We start from the raw sequence: 18,491 nt of genomic DNA, 5'->3' as shown, positions 1-18,491 counted from the left end.
AGATTGCCTTGGGTCATCTTCATGCATAGACACAATATATTGTTCATTCCCCATCATTCTCTTTTCCTTGCCCCAATTCCCCTAACTCACCCTTAAGTTCCTTAAATAAGGTCATGCTAATCGTGTTTTCCCTCAATTGTAATAATTGTCTTGGGTAGTCCTAACAGAGTATCATATTAGCTCCATAGCTATGTACATGTGACCATATAAAATGATACTAATTGAAGTGCTCCCCAAGATATGGAAACAACAGATTGGTGTTTTTTTTGGTTGTTGACCTTGTTGTCAATGTACTGCATCCAGTACATTGTTTCATTTTGCTTTGTCCATTGGTTTATCACTGACAATCAATGTCTTTGATCTTGTATATATATTTATCTGATTTGGGGGAATAACAAAATGCTGAAACAAGGACAAAGGATGACCCAATGAAAAGATGATACTTACAAGACTCTATGTTGGAAATGAACTTTACAACTTCAGGGAAGGGGGGAAGGGAGGAAGGAGTGGGAGAGGGAAGGGATAGTTGGAGAAAAACAAAGGAGTGGGTAACAATGTTTGACAAGAAATGTACTCATTACCCTACTCATGTAACTGTAACACTTCTGTATAGCATCTTTACAATAAAATAAAATTAATATATGTATATAAGCTGTATATTTCACATTTGAGAGAAAGCATATGATCTTTGTCCTTCTGAACATAGCTTACCTCACTTAACATAATAATCTCTTGTTCCATCCATCCACATGCCATAATTTCATTTTTCATGGCTAAAAAATAGTCCATGTGCACATATACCATAGTTTCTAGGCTGCTTCCTCAACTTAGCTATTATCAAGTGTACTGCAATGCAAATATGCGGGCAAGTATTTCTGTTGTATCCTGACTTACATTCCTTTGGATACAGCATGCTAAATATGTTATTAGAGAAAAAAAATGGATTTTGTCCACAAGGGACTCAAATAACTTTGAGCTCCCATATAATGAATTTACAGAACAGAAAGAGTATTTTATTAGTCAGACTCTATAATGAGTCATTCCAAACATGGAGGCTTACAACAACAGTACTTTTATTATTGTAGGCCAGCCAGAGGGCAGCCAATCCAGTCTGTGCTCCTGTGGAGACACTCTGGTTCAAGACTCTCCAATCCCCCTTAGGATCATGCACTAGTGAACAGGTCACTGTTCTCATAACAAGGGCAGAAGAACAGGAGAACAAGTAAAACCAGCTGTCACTTCTGCTCATACATGATCAATCAAGCATAGGTTTAGAAGCGGCAGCTGTGAGGTCATACAGCAAGAGAGCACATAGAGAGAAGATCTGATTCAGTCCCCATATAGACTTTAGAGTTAAACAAGTATAATACATAAATTATTATTTTAGTCAGACACTGTGACTTATACTATAAACCAATCCACTTGGGAACCAAAAACTAGAAGAATCAAAATTCAAAAACAGTAAGGGCCAATAGTTAGCAAGAATCTATCTAAAACAAGAAGCATATTGTCGTGGTATGCTTCTTTATTTCAGCTACTAAGGAAGCATAATCAGATGATAATGATCGAGGCATGTCTATTTTGGGTACTGGGGATTGAACCCAGGCAGGACATTGCATTTGCTAGGCAAGCACTTTTCCACCAAGCTACATCCCAGCCCTCCCCCTTGTGTTTTTTACCTGCTCCTACTTGGCTGTCAAAGAAAGAAAAAAAAAACAAGATGCAAAACGAAATGAAAGGGACTGAGAATAGAAAAATATGCTTTCCCAGGTATAAATTAAGTGACTCTGCCTAACCTAGTAGATGATACTGCTCAGTGCATCAAAATGAGATACTGATGGTATAATGTCAGACATATGTTACATACTTTGCTGTGAACACACAATTCATTACCCTATTGGGCAATTCCACTATAGGCAGTGCATTCATTTTGCTAAAGGACACCATCAAAGTATTTATACTGATTTCTCTATATCACTGACCCCCACCTGATGGTGATGCCAAGGGCTGCCAGATAGATGGCTTGCAGGAGAAGGGGCTGGGGCCAAGCTTTTGAGGCTTTGTCACTTGTGGACAGCACTTACCTTCTTACTCCCTCAGGGATCTCCTCCTTGTAACTCCATTAAATCAGTCTCCGCAGTAAATGAGCATGGCCCCACTGCTAGGGCAGAGCCCACAGACTGGAAGAGCGGGCTTACACTAGGTATTGATTCACAGCTCAAAGCACCCAACACCTTGGTCTGTGCACAAGATAGAAATCTGATGTCAATCCTCTTCATCAGGCAGAAATGTGCATTTGTTTCTAGGAAGAAAACAAACTTAAAAGAAGGAATAAATGACTCTTTTCATTCACCTCTAATTTTTGTTGCTAATTTTTAAAGTAGAGCTTAGTCATCAACAATTGGGAAAATTATAGACAGTCATAAAGTAGAAAATAAGAACACCCATGCCATTACCCAAAGATAGCTAGCTAACATTTTAGGTTTCTTTCTATCCTGTAACTTTTGCATGCATACATAATTACTTTTTTATATAAAACTAGATTACAGATTTTTATTCATTTTTAATACTGTGAGCAAACTAATCCTAATCATTTACACTGAATATTTTTCATGAAGATTTTTATATCTTTGAGTCACCCACCAAGTAAAGGAATACCTTTCGACTTTCACATTTTCTGTTATCATCTGTGAGTTTAAAAGGGGCTTCACCCAGGTGGGTAGCTAGGCTTATGTCTGTAAACCTAGCTTCTCAGGGGTCTGAGAGTCTATAGGACTCTTATCTCCAATTAACTCCCAGAAAACTGGAAGTGGTGCTGTGGCTCAAATGGTAGAACACTAGCCCTGAACAAATAAAAATCAGATCGCATCCAGGTCCTGAGTTCAATCCCCAGGACCAGCATACATGAGTGTGCTCTCTCTCTCTCTCTCACACACACACACACACACAGACGCGCACACACAGGATGGAGGGGGGCTAGTGCCTATAAACCTTACTACTCAGGAGGCTGAGATCTGAGAATCAAGCTTCCAAGTCAGACCAGGCAGGGAAGTCTATGAGTCTCTTATTGCCAATTAGCCCCCTAAAAGCCAGAAGAGAAGCTGTGGCTCAAGTGACAGAAAGCTAGCCTTGAGCAAAAAAGTTCAGTAACAGTGCTCAGACCCTGAGTTCAAGCACAAGTATCAGCACAAAAGTTGAGTGGAGACTCACTTTGAAAATATTTGCTTTTTGGCTTTCTGTACTTAGTGTTTACCTAACCTCAGTTCCTAAATTGTAAAACCTATGGCAGAACATATAAGCATGCTACTCATTTATTGGAAGCAGTTAACGGAAGCAGAAGTGAGGGACAAGGGAACAGTGGGAAAGAGCTAGGACAAAATATATTATCAAACTGGGTACCAAGGCCTATTTCTATAATCCTATCTTTTCAGGTAGCTGAGATCTGAGGATCAAAGTTCAAGGAAGACAAATCCAAGAGTCTCCTATCTCCTATGAGGTAGCAAAAGCTGGAAGTGAAGGATTGACTCAAATAGTAGAATTCAAGTAGAAAGAAACTGGACATCAGAGGGCGATTCAGGAAGCTGGATAATCAGAATTACAAGATCACTTTTAGGAAAAAGGAAGGAAGAGACTATATGTGCATGCCTCCCCCAATCTCCTGTTGGAGATTAATACCACAGAGCACTCCTTCTTCTGCCCTCCTGACTGCCTACTCATAGATACCAGGGGAAGTCACTTGTCATTGGCCTGAGGCAGGGTACTGTCAGGTGGGAACTAGGTGAACTCCTGGAAGCTGGTGTCCAACAGCAGCTAGAAAAGGCATTGTTAGGTCTGCTCTGGGACATGCAGGCCCTGTGCAGACACCTCCCTACCTCTTGGCTAAGTTTCCACCCATTATCTGTTACCTAGGTAACTGGCACACCTGGAAGCTCTCACCTTCCCCCCTTGCTAGGTTATATCCTGGGCCACCTCTGGTCACAGCCTCCCATCTGACCATGGAAGGATCCCAGGCCTTGAGGTCACATCCGGATCCAGTGTAGCCACACCTTTCCCCCACCTGGCCACACCTCTTCCTGTCCCTGGCCTAGATATCCTGGCCCAGGGGTGGGTCACCCCTTTTTCAGCCATGCCTCTCCACCATGCATGGTGGGGGCAGCAGTTCGGTAAACAAACTTCTTTTCCTGCCTGAATGGCATGTGGTGTTTTCTTCATCGGCTACCTAATGAAACCTACCTATTTAATATACCTTACAGGGATGTGTGGTTCTGATGTGGTACAAAGGAAGTATCTGATCCAATGTCTTGTCTTTTCTGGATGTATAATTTTATGCCTACTTAATATCAAAATGAAGACTGTATTCATTAGTTCATACCTATACTTTTATCTACTCAAGAAACTAATATTCAAAGGGTCATAATTCTCTGCCAGCTAGGGCAGAAAACTCAGAGAGACTCCATTTTCACAATGTTAACAAAAAACCAGGCTGTGGATGTGGTTCAAAGAAGCCAAACAAGCCCAAGGCCCTAAGTACAAACCCTGGTACTACCTTGAAACATAAAATTCCCTGGGAGCACTGGCCAACAGTACTCATTCAGGGGGAAAAAGTAAAGCTAGGCATCCCGGAGGGATTAATTTTAGGAGGAATTTGAAGCCAAAGAATGGGAGGAACCTCTTCTTGTCCTGTTAGAATATAATACAGCAATTCTGCCTCTCTGGTTTCCTTCTCTATTAGGAATCTCACTTTCCTATTAGAAAAAGTGTTACTGTAAGACTAACAATAAAACATTTCTTTTAAACAGGTAGAGTAGAATTGGAACTGTTCCCTAAAGACCTAAGTGTTAGATGGGCATTTTGGTAGTGATTGGATCATGAAGACATTAATGGACTCATCTACTGAGAAATGTACAATTTGATGTCATTATTGGGAGATGGTAGAAATGAGGAAGTGGGCATGTCATTTGCCTAGCCTTCTTCTTCTTCTTCCCCAGCTCCTGACCTTTGTAAGGTGAGCAGGTGTGCTCTGCCATCCTCTCCTGCATGATGTTCTGCCTTACCTGCTTTCCTGTGACATCATGACAAGAGTGTAGGGTGATTCTCAGCCTAACAAGGTAGAACTTTTAAGTATGCCTTTATGTATGTTTGAACTCATCATTGCAATCAGGATGGGGATAAGGTGATACATGTATACAAATATTTCATCCAGTGAATACAGCATCATTATCCACATATCCATGCTTGCATGAATAAGATTTAAGCAACAATCATAATCATTTATTTTTAAGTTTCACAGTGGGAAAGAGTACTGTATAATTGTTATAAGCTTAGTGTGTGGGTGTACATGCACGCATGTGTGTGTGCACTTGTGTGTACTAGTTAGAAACTTATAAGAACTCAGAGGATTAAGAGGGCTGTGGTTTCAAATTTCTTTCCTCCACTAATGATAGGTCACAAGACAGACTTCCTAGCCTCACTTACACACAAAAAGAAAGAAAAATAATAAGAACTTTATTGGGTTGCTATAAGAACAAAAGTAGATGATGAACATAAAGCACTTAGGATCTTGGGAAGCAGGTATTAACTGTACACATCAGCTGTTTTTCTTTTATTCTGATTTTACAGTGAGTTTTAGTGAATTATTTAGGATCAAATGTCACATCCAGAGCTTGTACTCTGCTTTCTGTCTCCCTGTTTAGGTATGCCTCCTATGAGATTCAACCCTGAGCAAGTAGAGGGACTGGCTCAGAGGAGGAAAGGCTCTTTGTTCTGGCTAAGACCTCCATGCCTAAGCATCAAGTAAAGAGAAATGATTCCTGGTCACTAGTTTGTCTCAGTGGCATTTAAAAAAATAGGAGTTTATTCAAGTCACTGAAGTTTGAATTCTTCAAGCCCAGACAAACTGGAAGAAAAGGACCAAGACTTCCTTAGGAAAGTCCATGTTACGGAACCCATATCCTGAAATGTAAAACTGCTTGTCCAATGACAACCACAGGTCCTAAAAAGTTATGCTTCACTCTGATAGAAGTACTATTACAGTGTACTTTCTGATCTTCCCATGTTGAGCTCTAATGTGTGCCAGATACATATGGATATTATTGCACTCATCCTCTCCACTCCTATATACTGTTTTAACCCCCCTGCCTAACATAGTCCCTTTTAGAACAGCTTCTCGGTGCCTTTGCTGAATTCATGGAGAACATAAATACTGCCACTTAATCTGATAACCAGAGGGTTAAATGACCACCCCAGGCTAGAAAATGATTTTACCAATCTTGGGACTCCATACACAGATACAAACTCATTTGCTCTTAACAGTTTCATTAGCCCTAGATCTTTCCCTTTTGAAAGTAGATTATGTGTCACTATCATTAAATGTCTGAAACACTGTCCTCATATTGTCACCTCTCAACTGAAAGGCCTTAATATCTCTTTACTACCTTAGGATGACACATGTGCTCTCCTTCCTAGAGTTACAGGCTCTGTATAGTTGAGCCTTCACAGTACTGTTTTCCACAGTTCTTATTCCACAGGCAGCTCCAGCCCCTACCCTTGCTGACCCTCAAATAAGTCTTGTGAATCTCTGCCCTCCGTATCACACACTTTATGTGACATTTGAAATTACCAACTCATTTTTCCCATCCTTCAGAATGGATAAATTCATCCATAATCCAGTACTCAGCCTAAGTTGCTCCTCTACAGTGAAGTGATTTCCTATCTCACACATGATTCAATTTCCCATTATGTGCTCCAGATTCTATGTCAGTAACTAACACTCCCAATGAGAATTCATGTTTATGAAAAATCCAACACTAAAACACTTTCCATTAGTAACACTCTAGGCCTCAAAGAGTCACCATGAGAAATGCTATATGTAGCATAAACAATTATGGCTAGATGATTAATGCTACTCAGTCCTGTGTGTCTCTGTTGCAGAAAAAGCAATGACAATGCTGAGGGCAGTCGACTAGGACCCAGATCCAGGGGCACATGAGCTTGGGTGACATAGAATCAAAGATCTTGGCCAAGGCTCCAACTGGCTCCATTTAACAGGCATGGATTTTTAAACAACATATTTTTCTGTCACTATCCTATCAGATATCAAGGGCTCATACCTATAACCCTAGCTACTTATGAGGCTGAGATACAGAGGATCAAGGTTCAAAGTTGGCTAAGACAGAAAAGTTCTGAAGACTCTATCTTAATTAATCAACAGCAACCAAGAAGTGTGACTCAAGTGGTAGAGTGCCAGCCAAGCAAAAATAAAGCCCTGAGTTCAATCCCCAGTACCACCAAAAAATAAATAAATATTAAATGGACACAATGAATTGAAACCCTTTTGTATAACAATTTGAAGTAATAAGAGAAACAATGAATACATGTTTCTCATTATATATGGAAGCTACTTTTAACCTATAAATTTGTAGTAAATAGGTTGTGTGTCAAGTGTATAGGAACATATTAACTGAAATAAGGCAGATTCAAAGGGAAACTTAAATAGTGTAATTCTTTTGAAAGGCAAAGTCAAAATTCAGGAGACTAAAACACCAAGAAACAGGTATTCAAAAGGGTTGTGGAAGGACCAAGGGGGAAAGTATGGACAAATGAAGAGAAGGGGAGAATGAAGTCAAGACTACATAATTAAGAAGAGTGAGAGAAAGCCTGAGTTCAATAGGGATGGGTGAGAATGTTTAAGTGAGTGACATTGATCAAGATGCATTTTATTCATAAACTGACTGCTAAATGGCAACTCCACTGTACAACTACTTAACAATAATAAAATAAAAATAATAAAAATACAATAAATGATATAAAACAATAATATAGAACAAGAAAGATGACTACTGACAGAGTTCCTTAGTGACTTCAAAGAAAACATGTTTGAGGACCAGCCAAAATAGCAACCCAAGTTAGGTACTGGCACTATAAAAAGCAACAATTATCAAGCCTATGCAAAAACAATTGTGATGTACTTCTATAGCAAATGTATCACTCCAGACAAAACACAATTATTCATTTTAAGTTAATCAATTGTAATGGGAATTTCTCTTTTATTTAACAAATCTGTGCTTCTTGCCCTGGCTTATACCACCACAATCAACCATTCAAAAGCTGCTCAAGTTCACTCTCAGATCTCTATTCTGATAGGACCCGTGTTTGCTATGCTGTGAGCAATCTTTGTCAGCAGCTGTTTCAGTTACTCAGAGGGATCTAGTTGCTTCAAGAACAAAAAATATTTGGACCAGTCACCTGGGAATTGTTCTGGAACCAGAATGAGGTCCCAACACCACATAAAACAGAGAGAGTTTAAGATCCTAGTAACTGTGCTGGAAATGTTTCAAAAAGTCATTCACTTACACACACACACACACACACACACACACACACACACACACACATTTCCCTTTCCTTTCTAACAAGTGCAGGTTAGGCTTAAACTTACTCAGGAATGGGTTGCTACTCAGGAATAGAGGTAAGTATTGAGTTAACTCATCTTGCAACCAAGGGGACAGGATGGGACGTGAGGAGGATTCAAGCTTCTGGAGGCAGGAACTTGGTCATAGCAGCCTCTGGGAAACTTAATGAGCACTCAGGGTGTTTAAGGGAGGCTTTTATGCTTGCAGAAGAAAATAAATCGCCTAATAAATGCATAAATATAGTGGGTTTTTTCCTACCTGTATCTTAGAGACTGGATTAATCTCATATTATCAATACATTTAAAAGACAGTATCATAAATTGTGAGATGCCAGTGGCTCACATTTGTAATCCTAGTTATTTAGGAGGCTGAGATCTGAAGATCAGAGTTTCTAACCAGCTCAGGCAGGAAAGTCTGTGAGACTGGCACACACACACACACACACACCATAAATAACATTCAAATGTATAGTAATCATGACATTTACTAAATTTTCTATCACTTCTACATATTCAAACCATAACAGAAAAAAAAATGTTCACCAGAGAGTTTCATGGCACTTTAACTATGGCATGGTCACTAAATATTACTTGTCAATATAAAAAACAAAGACGATTTCATAGAGTCTGATGACTAATGAAAATCCCAGGCTACCTTCAGGTCCTGGAGGCCACTTGACAGATTTGCAGAAGACTTGCACACAGCTCTGGCGTTTCTGCTCACTTCCAGGCATGTCACTTCACTACCTTGTAATGCCATTACTGTCACTCCCAAACAAGCTCAGAAATATGTACTGAGAAAGGAAATCTTCTGGAGACATTTCTTCGCCTAAGCTGTCCAACTCTGAGAGACAGAAAGGGAGTCATTTTTAATCTTAAAGGCAAATGAAAAAAGTTATTGGAAGAAGGTCTCCAATATCTCAGGGAAAATAATACTTGAAAAGTGGATTACAAATATGGCTGGTTTAAGGGAAAACTTGAAAAAAATGAAAATACTTCCCATGAACTCCTTAAGCATTCTTTCTTTTTTTTTTTCAAGGTGTCTGGGACCCTGTAAATAATTTAATTATTTCCAACAAGATTGCTTGTAGATACTTGTCTCAAAATTCCCGTCTCAAAGCTTCAGAAATAAAGTATGACTATAAAGACAATACTGTTTATAAGATGCACACACATTGATTTCAGCTCACATCCAAGCAAAACTACATGTTACAGGAAAATCAAAGCTGCTGGAGTGTCAGGCAACAGTTGCGTTCTCAGTTAAACTCTTTCCTCTTTATGAAGATATTCCAAGGTACACCTGATGTGCATCAGAAATAACTCACTGCTCTCACTCATGGGTCAGAACAGCACAGAATCATAAAAACCAGAGTGAGAAGAATGAAGTCTGTCAACAGGGCTGAGCAGATGTAGATACTGGTTCTGTTCCTCTTCCTTGTTTATCCTCCACAGGTCTCTAGGTGACTTCAACCAGACCAAAAAAGAGAGGCTACATATTGTGCATGGTTTGACCTCCAGCTGTGCCTACCTAAGCAAAAGAATTTAAGCAATTACCTGACAATTCAAGGCCAAACACCTCCCCTTGAGGAAACAACCTGGACAATTCAGATTTTTTGCCAAATGAGTCTTTCTGACTACTTTCTCTACAGGGTTTGTAGCGGTTGAGGGAAAGCAGAGCAGCATTTCCATTCTGGAGACACAGGAGCAGAGTACCTGGGTGTGCCCTGAGCTTCAAACACTTAGGTATATGTCTGGAGTGGGAAGAGCCAGGCTAGGTGAGTCTTAGACTTCAGGAAGTATCCAAATCACCAGAAAGACTTGATGAAATGCTGCATGTTTTAGTGCTGCACTTGGGGTCTGGTTTACCAGGTGTGGGCTAGAGGCCTGGGAATTGACATTTTTTGCAGGATTCCATTTGGTGCAAATGGAATGACCCAGAGTCCATATTTGGAGAACCACTGAGATAGGTCTCTCCCTCAGGAAAGTTCAAACAATGTGTGTAAAGCCTCTTACAGTGAGCCACTTTTCTCCTATCTTGTAGAAACCCAAACTAATACTTAGGTTGTATGTGTTTATTCAACAAGCAGATGCTTTATGTAAGAATCCTGCCACCTTGTTCACCTTGGTGATATCAAGTTGAAAGTCAGTCTTTCTCCTCAAGAAGCTCCCATTCTGGTGGAAGACCAACACAAAACAGACTAGAAGGAATGAAGCAGTGTGAGAAGTGAATAACCCTGAAGACAAGGAAACTCAGAATCCTAATAATCATCAGTGGTGTGGCATCAAAGACATTACTAAGTCATTGTCACTGAGTTCATGATGAGTCTGATTATCTAATGTCATATCTTTTTGAAAATTAATGTTTAAAATTATCCTTAAGTAGTCATACAAAGATGTTTTAATTACATATGTCAATTTATGAGTACAGTGCATCTTGAAATGCTAGGCTGGCCATGCTGGCTCATGTCTATAACATCAGTTACTAAAGAAGCAGAGGTAGGATGCTCCCAGTTTAAGGCCAGCAGAACAAAAAATTAGAGAAATTTCTATCACAACAAAAAGCTAAAAGTAGTGGTGTATACCAGCAACGACGGCTCTGGGTAAGAGAATTGCTGTCTAAGGCTGATGCAGACAAAAGCACACAATCTTAATCTAAAGAACTAACTAAGGCTCAAGTTGTGGTTCAAGTGGTAGAGAATCTGTCTAGTGAGCTCAAGGACTTGAGCTCAAGGACTTGAGTTCAAATCTCAGTTTAAAATATATTGGTATGGGGCTGGGAAGATGGCTCAGTGGTAGAACGCTTGCCTTGCATGCCTGAGGCCCTGAGTTTGATTCCTCAGCACCACATAAGCAAAAAGAAAAAACCCAGAAGTGGTGTTGTGGCTCAAGTGGTAGAGCGCTAGCCTTGAGCTGAAGAGCTGAGGGACAGCACCCAGGTCCAGAGGTCAGGCCCCACGACCGGACCCAAAAAAAAAAAAAATATATATATATATATATATATATTGGTATGCACTTTGGAAAGTAGTATGGAGGTTCCTCAAAAGACTCCACATAGAACTCCCCTATGACCCAGCAATCCCACTTTTGGGCATTTACCCAAATATTTACAAACAAGACCACAGTAAAGCTACCAGCACGACTATGTTTATTGCAGCACTATTTACTATAGCTAAGATATGGAACCAACCCAGATGCCCCTCAGTAGATGAATGGATCAAGAAAATGTGGTACATATACACAATGGAATTCTATGCCTCCATCAGAAAGAATGACATTGCCCCATTTGTTAGGAAATGGAAAGGCTTGGAAAAAATTATATAAAGTGAAGTAAGCCAGGCCCAAAGAAACATAGGTCCCATGGTTTCCCTTATTTGCAATATCTAGTATATGACTGAGTCAAGCAGAAAAGGTCAGATAAGGCGATGTTAGGGAAATGAACCCTAAGATATGTATTCAAATGTTTTTTGTTTCTTTCATGTGATTGTTTCTAACACATTTATAAGATTATTTCTTTGTTACTTTGTATGTCCCTCCCCCACAGTATAACCCCTGCTTTCACTCTATTTGATGTTGGTATAATTTGTGGAGGGGAAGGGGATAAACAAATAGTTTAAATAGGGATACAGGTGGACCCATTGCAACAATGAGATGTACAAGTCATTTTGTCGAAAAATTTACAACTTTGGTGCGGGGGGCGGGGGCGGAGCGGGGCGGGAGGATTGGGGGGGAATGGGGGAGGATGGGAAGGGATGGAAGGGGAAACAAAGGAGGAGGCTACAATGCTTGATAAGAAATGTACTCATGTACATGTAATTGTAACCCCATGTAATTGTAACCCCTCTGTACAGTATTTTCACAATAAAAAAAAGAAAAAAATATATATTGGTATGTATATATCCAAATATAGGCACATTTAAATGTATATAATATATGGTGTATACTTATTCTTGTGTAAGTATACTCTATATTAAATATTTTTCATACTATATACTATGTATATCATATACTATATATGTACTATAATATATATTACTTATATATACGATTTACTAAATAATGACCATCCTCAAGGGAAAATGTATGAAAGCAGTATCTGGTTTCAGCTGACTCCTAAGTCTGAATTAGAGGAAAAAAATAAAACTGAATCACTACAAATATGATGAGTTTAAACCAGTTTTCTTTATTAGTATAAATTCATTCTGCAAAGAAGTTTCACTGGAATATTTACATGCATGCCTATATTGATCAAATTTGCCTCCTTCACATTATATACCCCCATCCCTTGAACTGGAAGATTTAAAAATATAAAACTCTAATCTTCCTGGTAAATGTGGCTCCCACCTGTAAACCTAGCTATTCAAAGCCAGCCAGGAAGTGCATGAGAATCTGTGAGGATGTATGTCCAGTTAACCACAAGAAAGTCATCAGTGGAGCTGTGGCTTGAGTGTAGAGAGATAGCCTTGAGCACACAAGCTCAGGAACAGAGTCTAAGTTCAAGTCCCAGAGCAGACACAAAAACAAAACAAAGCAAAACAAAACCGAATCCTACTGCCCTGTTGGTGAACACCTTACTCCTCATCACCAACAGGAGATGACATATTGGGGACTAGTGACAGGCTTGTTGCAGATTTGATAAAGACCAGCTTCAGTTTTACAGTTTGTGAAAGTTCATCCAGGAGCAAGGCTCTGTTACTTGACATTTTCCTCATGTAAATATTTTGATGAAATTAATTTTTGAAAAATTACATTGACATTCATAACTAACATTTGGCCTGAAGAAATGAAATGGGCCTTAATTTGTTTAGCCAAAAAAATCTCAAAAAATGAGGGTAAATAGCTTTTTTAGGGAATTCAAAATGAAAACAATACCTACTACCTTGAGGCAATATGACAGTATATTGAATATGACCTAGCTGAGTCAATTAAACATCAGATAAAAGCCAATGGCTCTAATTTGTTTCCTAACATTTTAGTAAGGTTTTCTCTATCAGAACTAGGGTTTGAACTAAGGGCTTTGCATGCTAGCCTCTAGTCTTTTTTATCCACTGGTTATTTTAGAGACAGAATCCTGCTTCCCACCTAGGGTTTTGCAGTCCACCTACAGAATTCTCACTGTAACTGGGAACATAGTCATGAGTCCAGCTTCCCTGCTGTGGAGATGGAGTCTTACAGACTTTCCTGAGCAAACTGCCCTGGAACTTCAATTCTCTGATTTTAGCCTTCCACGTAGCTTAAGATAGATAACACGACTGGGTCATGCTGTAATCCTAGCTACTGAGGAGGCTAGACTAAGCAGGAAAGTCCCTGAGACACTTATTCCAATCAAGTACAGAAAAAAAAAAACACCCCCCCCCCCAAACAGAAGTAGAGTAATGTCTCTATTGCTGGAGCACAACTCTTCAGCAGAAGCTCAGGGATAGTGCCCAGGCCCTAAGTCTAAGTCTCAGGACTGGCACACACACACACACAAAATAGTGTATTTTAATTAGTTTTTAAACAAAATTTATAATCTCTTAAGTAGGAGAACTTCAGGTATGTGTTGGGTCCATAAATTAAGTCGCCAAATATATTTAAGAAAAAGTTCTTAAGAGTTTGGAATAATTTATGTTTATTTTCAGATACAGTGTGTATTCTACCAGTAGCTCATACCTGCAATCCTAGGTACTTAGAAGGCTGAGATCTGGAGGGTCATGGATTGAAGCCAGCCTAGGCAGACAAGTCTGAGAGACCCCCCCCCAATCTCCAATTAACCATCAAAAGCTAGGCTGGTGGTGTGTCTCAAGTGGTAGTCCACCAGCTGTGAGAAAGAGAGCCAATCATGCATCAAGTCCTAAGTTCAGTCCTTGGTACCTTGGCAATTGAGAAAACACAGCTAACATTATAAGCAAAAGTCATAGGAATAGATGTTGAGTTCTGGAATAAATTTTCTTATGCACAAAACTTTCCCTAACCTGAACTATATGGAAAGTCTTCAGAGGGTCTCTAAAACCACTGTAGTTTATAAAATGTATAAAAATCTATAAAATGTTGTTATGCCTGATATATCCTTTAAAATTAGTTTTATAGCATTAATTAAAGTTGTCTATGATCAAAAAAACTGTAGTTTTTTGGGACACATTTTATTTTATTTTATTTTGGGATACATTATATCCACTGTCTTTTCTCTACCTTGCAGTTTTATACGTTTATAATGCAAATGGTCAAATGAGAAAGTTATTTTCTAAAAACATATTATTGGGTTAAAGTTGTATTGATGCACTAAGTATATTATATGTGCCATTTTAATTTAAAAATGTAAGTTTTCAAACATGAGCTTGAAATTACTGAATAGAAAAAGTATATAAACAAATAAATCTCAATCATATTTTGCATAAATGTTGTGAATTTAGTGATAGTGAATATAGTTTGCATCTTGCTGTATTTTAGTAGAAGTCCAGCCTCTAATAGCCACATGGATAACAAGATGTCAGTCCATGTCTGGAGAATAGTCTATTCTGAGAGAATTTCAGCATAGAAAAGATAGTAAGAATCTGAGCTTAGGTCTTTCCTAGAGAGATGACTAGAAAGATCTAAACAATTTTTCAAAGGGTATCTCTGAAAGAATGGTTGAAACTTGGGAGTGTTCATTGTGTATTAAACAATTCTGAATCATCTCATTTGTTTTGACCACCATTACTAAACAGGGAACATAGCAGGTCCTAGAGTATACATGAAGGAGTAAATACATGAAGCAGATAAATCAGAAAACTTACTTGAGGTAACTCAGTCTGCCTTCCTCTAGAACCTGTCTGCTAAACTACCACATAAACAGTTTCCTGTCATAAAATACCTTGATTTTCTCTGTTTCAAACTAAATTGTAGGGCCAGAGTCATCTGTCCATGATTTAATATGTCCATGGAAGGAGATTCTACCTCCTTCTTGAAAAGCCCATTCTTTCCTTAAAGGAAACCACTATTGAATGTTATGGAGAGTGATCATTACTTCAAATATTATGCTATAAAAGTCTTCTTGATCATCAATTTTATAAATCCAGAAACAAACTGAATGAGATTAATATGAACATATCTGGATGGGACAGAATTGATCACTATATATATATATATACATATATATGCATCTATATATGAGTACATTTGTACTCTGCAATCAAATATATGCATGTATTTCTGCATATATACATACTATCTTCATAGGACACTGTAAAATCATTTAGTTATTGCTTAATGTAAATATTTAAGATAAGAAATAGATGGTTTAGCCTGAGTAGACAGAAAGTAGAGCTACAAGAACTTGCTTCAATACTTTATTGAGAAGTGGGGTCTTAGGGAGCACTGTAAGAGGGGACCAGGAGAAAGACAAACAACCAGTGCTGAATGTGTGGAAGGGGAAAATGGCTACCATCTGCTAAGCTAACTGAAACTCAGATCAAGAGCCCCTTGGGTAGAGCAGAAGGGAATATTTATCCAGAGGTTTCCTTCCCTAGTCAAACACTTGATGGGTGCTGGTGTCTCATGCTATAATCCTAGGTACTCAGAAGGCTGAGATCCGGAAGACTGATGTTGGAGACCAGCCTGCATAGAGATAACCAACAGACTACATCTCTTAAATAGTCAGCATAATAGCAAGCCTGGAAATATGACTCAAAAGGCAGTGCACCAGCCCAGTATGGAAGCCAAGCAATTTTGAGGTCCTGAGTTCAAACCCTAGTACTGCTATATGTATATGTGTGCGTGTGTTTATACATATATATTTCACAAATATTTAATCTTTCACACTTCTAGGTTTTAGTTCACAGTAAAACTTCAACAAACAAGTTCCTAGGTGTGACCTGCAGAAAAGACAAGGAAGGCATTGTCAGGTGATACCTCTTTGGTGTTACACGTGACCCCTAAACTGTTTGAGGTGAGGCGGGAAAGATGTGCTGCAGCTGGCAGAATGATTTTATTACAGATTTGCAGTTTCTTATTTTTTGGCTTCTTTCCTATGAAGACCTTAATGTTCTATTGATCATATTTACTGAGTCTAATAGAAGAGCCTCAAGATTTCCCCATTTTGCTTATTCTTTGAACGCTTACTACTATTGCTTGAATGTGTTGAGTTTTGTGCAAGGAACTGTGGAATATATGTATTTGTGTCAAACAGATTCTCTGCAGTCATCAAGCTCACTTTTATAATTTGGCCCTTGAAAGCACTGGCACATAGTAGGTTACATTTTTAAGAAATAAAAATTTGAATATCATGAGGATTCAATGCTATGCGAATCTGAAGCATCCAGAGGGGTATCTTACTCCATAAGCCGCTCTACCATGCCAGCAGGAAGTCTCTTACCACTGGCTATCACGGCTTATTTTTGCCCTGGGAGCAGAGACTGTTTACTTTATTATCTGTGCAACGCCTAGGGATAGGAAGCCTGAAATGCAGACAGATTTCCCTACTTATGGGTAAGGTGCCTCCAAGGCATAAGACAACATTTGGAAGAGCTGAAACCAGAAGCAGAGGCCACGCCTCTACTCACCTGGCAGACTTCCCAGGCAGAAGGTGGAAGAAGTACTGTCTCCCTGCCAGCCAGCCAGCCATCCCAGTGGCCAAACAGCCACCAGCTGACTCTGCCCCAAAGCGCCTGGTTTTGGATGCTAACTTGTTTCAGCACTTCTACTGAAGCACTCAGGTGGGAAATACTCTGATTCATTAAAATCTTTGGTGCAAAAGTAGCTTGGATGCTGTTGGTCACAAGAAAAATGCCATGTCAGGCACATATTTATATGACAATAAACTTGAGTGCCTTTGATAGTGGCTGCATACACACACATCAGAATAGAATTATTCAAGGAACAACATTCCAGAGAACAGGTGAAATTTTCTTGCCTTGTTGGTAATTTTTTTTTTTTTTTTGCTTCAGGCCCATTTTCTGGCTTTTGTGACAATGAAACCCCAGGTAACATCATGCTTATTACCCCTGAATTAGCTGATGGATGGGGAGCTGTCACAGGTCTTTAGTATTCCCATTAAACTCTCAGGGCAGAGTGACCAGAGCATGGCTGTGCTTTATGGGGGAGTCAAGACAGCAAGGCTGCTAGAGGCTGCCAAGGGGAACTCTCAACCACGGGGAGCGGCCTTTGTGTAGTTAGGAAGAGGGCAGAGGCCCCAAGCAGGGAGCTGGAAGACCAGATAGATGAATTCTCTGGTTTATAAAGGGCTTGCTTTATTGGTTGAGCACAATACCCTCTAGCAGCAACCCTCCCTGCTCAGCCAAGAGATTTTCCTAAATAAAGAAGATATTCCTGTGGGAGATCTGTAGGCCTGGATACCCTTCCCTTGGTGCCTATGGTTAAGTTGAGGAGAAACTTCCCTAGAAGGGAATGTTGAGCATGGGGGCCATGCGCTGGCTTGCATGCTTTAGACAAAGACGTGAGATGCTGTGTGTGTGTGTGGTGTGCAGCCCGCGGATGCTTAACTGCCAGGAGCTCACACAGGAGAGGGCGTTTAGGCTGTCTGCTAGGAAGGGAATAAGGGCAGAAGTGTGAGGCTACACAGCCCGGGACAAGGTGGGCTAGATTACAGCAGGGTCGGGTGCAGGATGAAGATGATGAGGTAGTGTGGGTAGCAATGACAGTTAGACCTCAGAGTTGTGTGGGCGATATACAAGTGGTTGGAACAGATCATCAAGCTCCCAATCATTAATCCTCTTCTAAGTATTTCTCCATTTCGAAAAAAAAAGAGGTTTTCACATGAAGTCCCTCTCTCGCAAGATATTGGATGACCCCAGGATTTAAAATGTGTGGGGGGGGGGGAAATAACAGGATCCCTGTCTGGAAAGAATAACTTTAATCACCCCATCTGATTATACTAGCCTCGAGGCCTTAGCTAACAGAGGCCAGCCTGGCATTGCCTCAGTTTCCCTGTGTATCCTAGAGGAGGAACCCAGGGCTCCAGTCTAGGGCAGACCGGCTGCTCCGTGTGCGCTCTGCTGGCGGCACCACGCAGCGAGAAAGAGCCTGGTGTTATCCCGGAACCCCACGAGAGATGTGGAGGAGACTCATGCTCTAAAATTAGTCCAGCTTCCAGCCCCGGCGCCGGGAG

The sequence above is a fragment of the Dipodomys ordii genome, unplaced genomic scaffold (genome assembly GCF_000151885.1).
Source record: "Dipodomys ordii isolate 6190 unplaced genomic scaffold, Dord_2.0 Scaffold114, whole genome shotgun sequence".
Taxonomy (NCBI): domain Eukaryota; kingdom Metazoa; phylum Chordata; class Mammalia; order Rodentia; family Heteromyidae; genus Dipodomys; species Dipodomys ordii.
The sequence above is the reverse complement of the archived record's forward strand: the minus strand, read 5'-3'. Positions refer to the sequence as shown.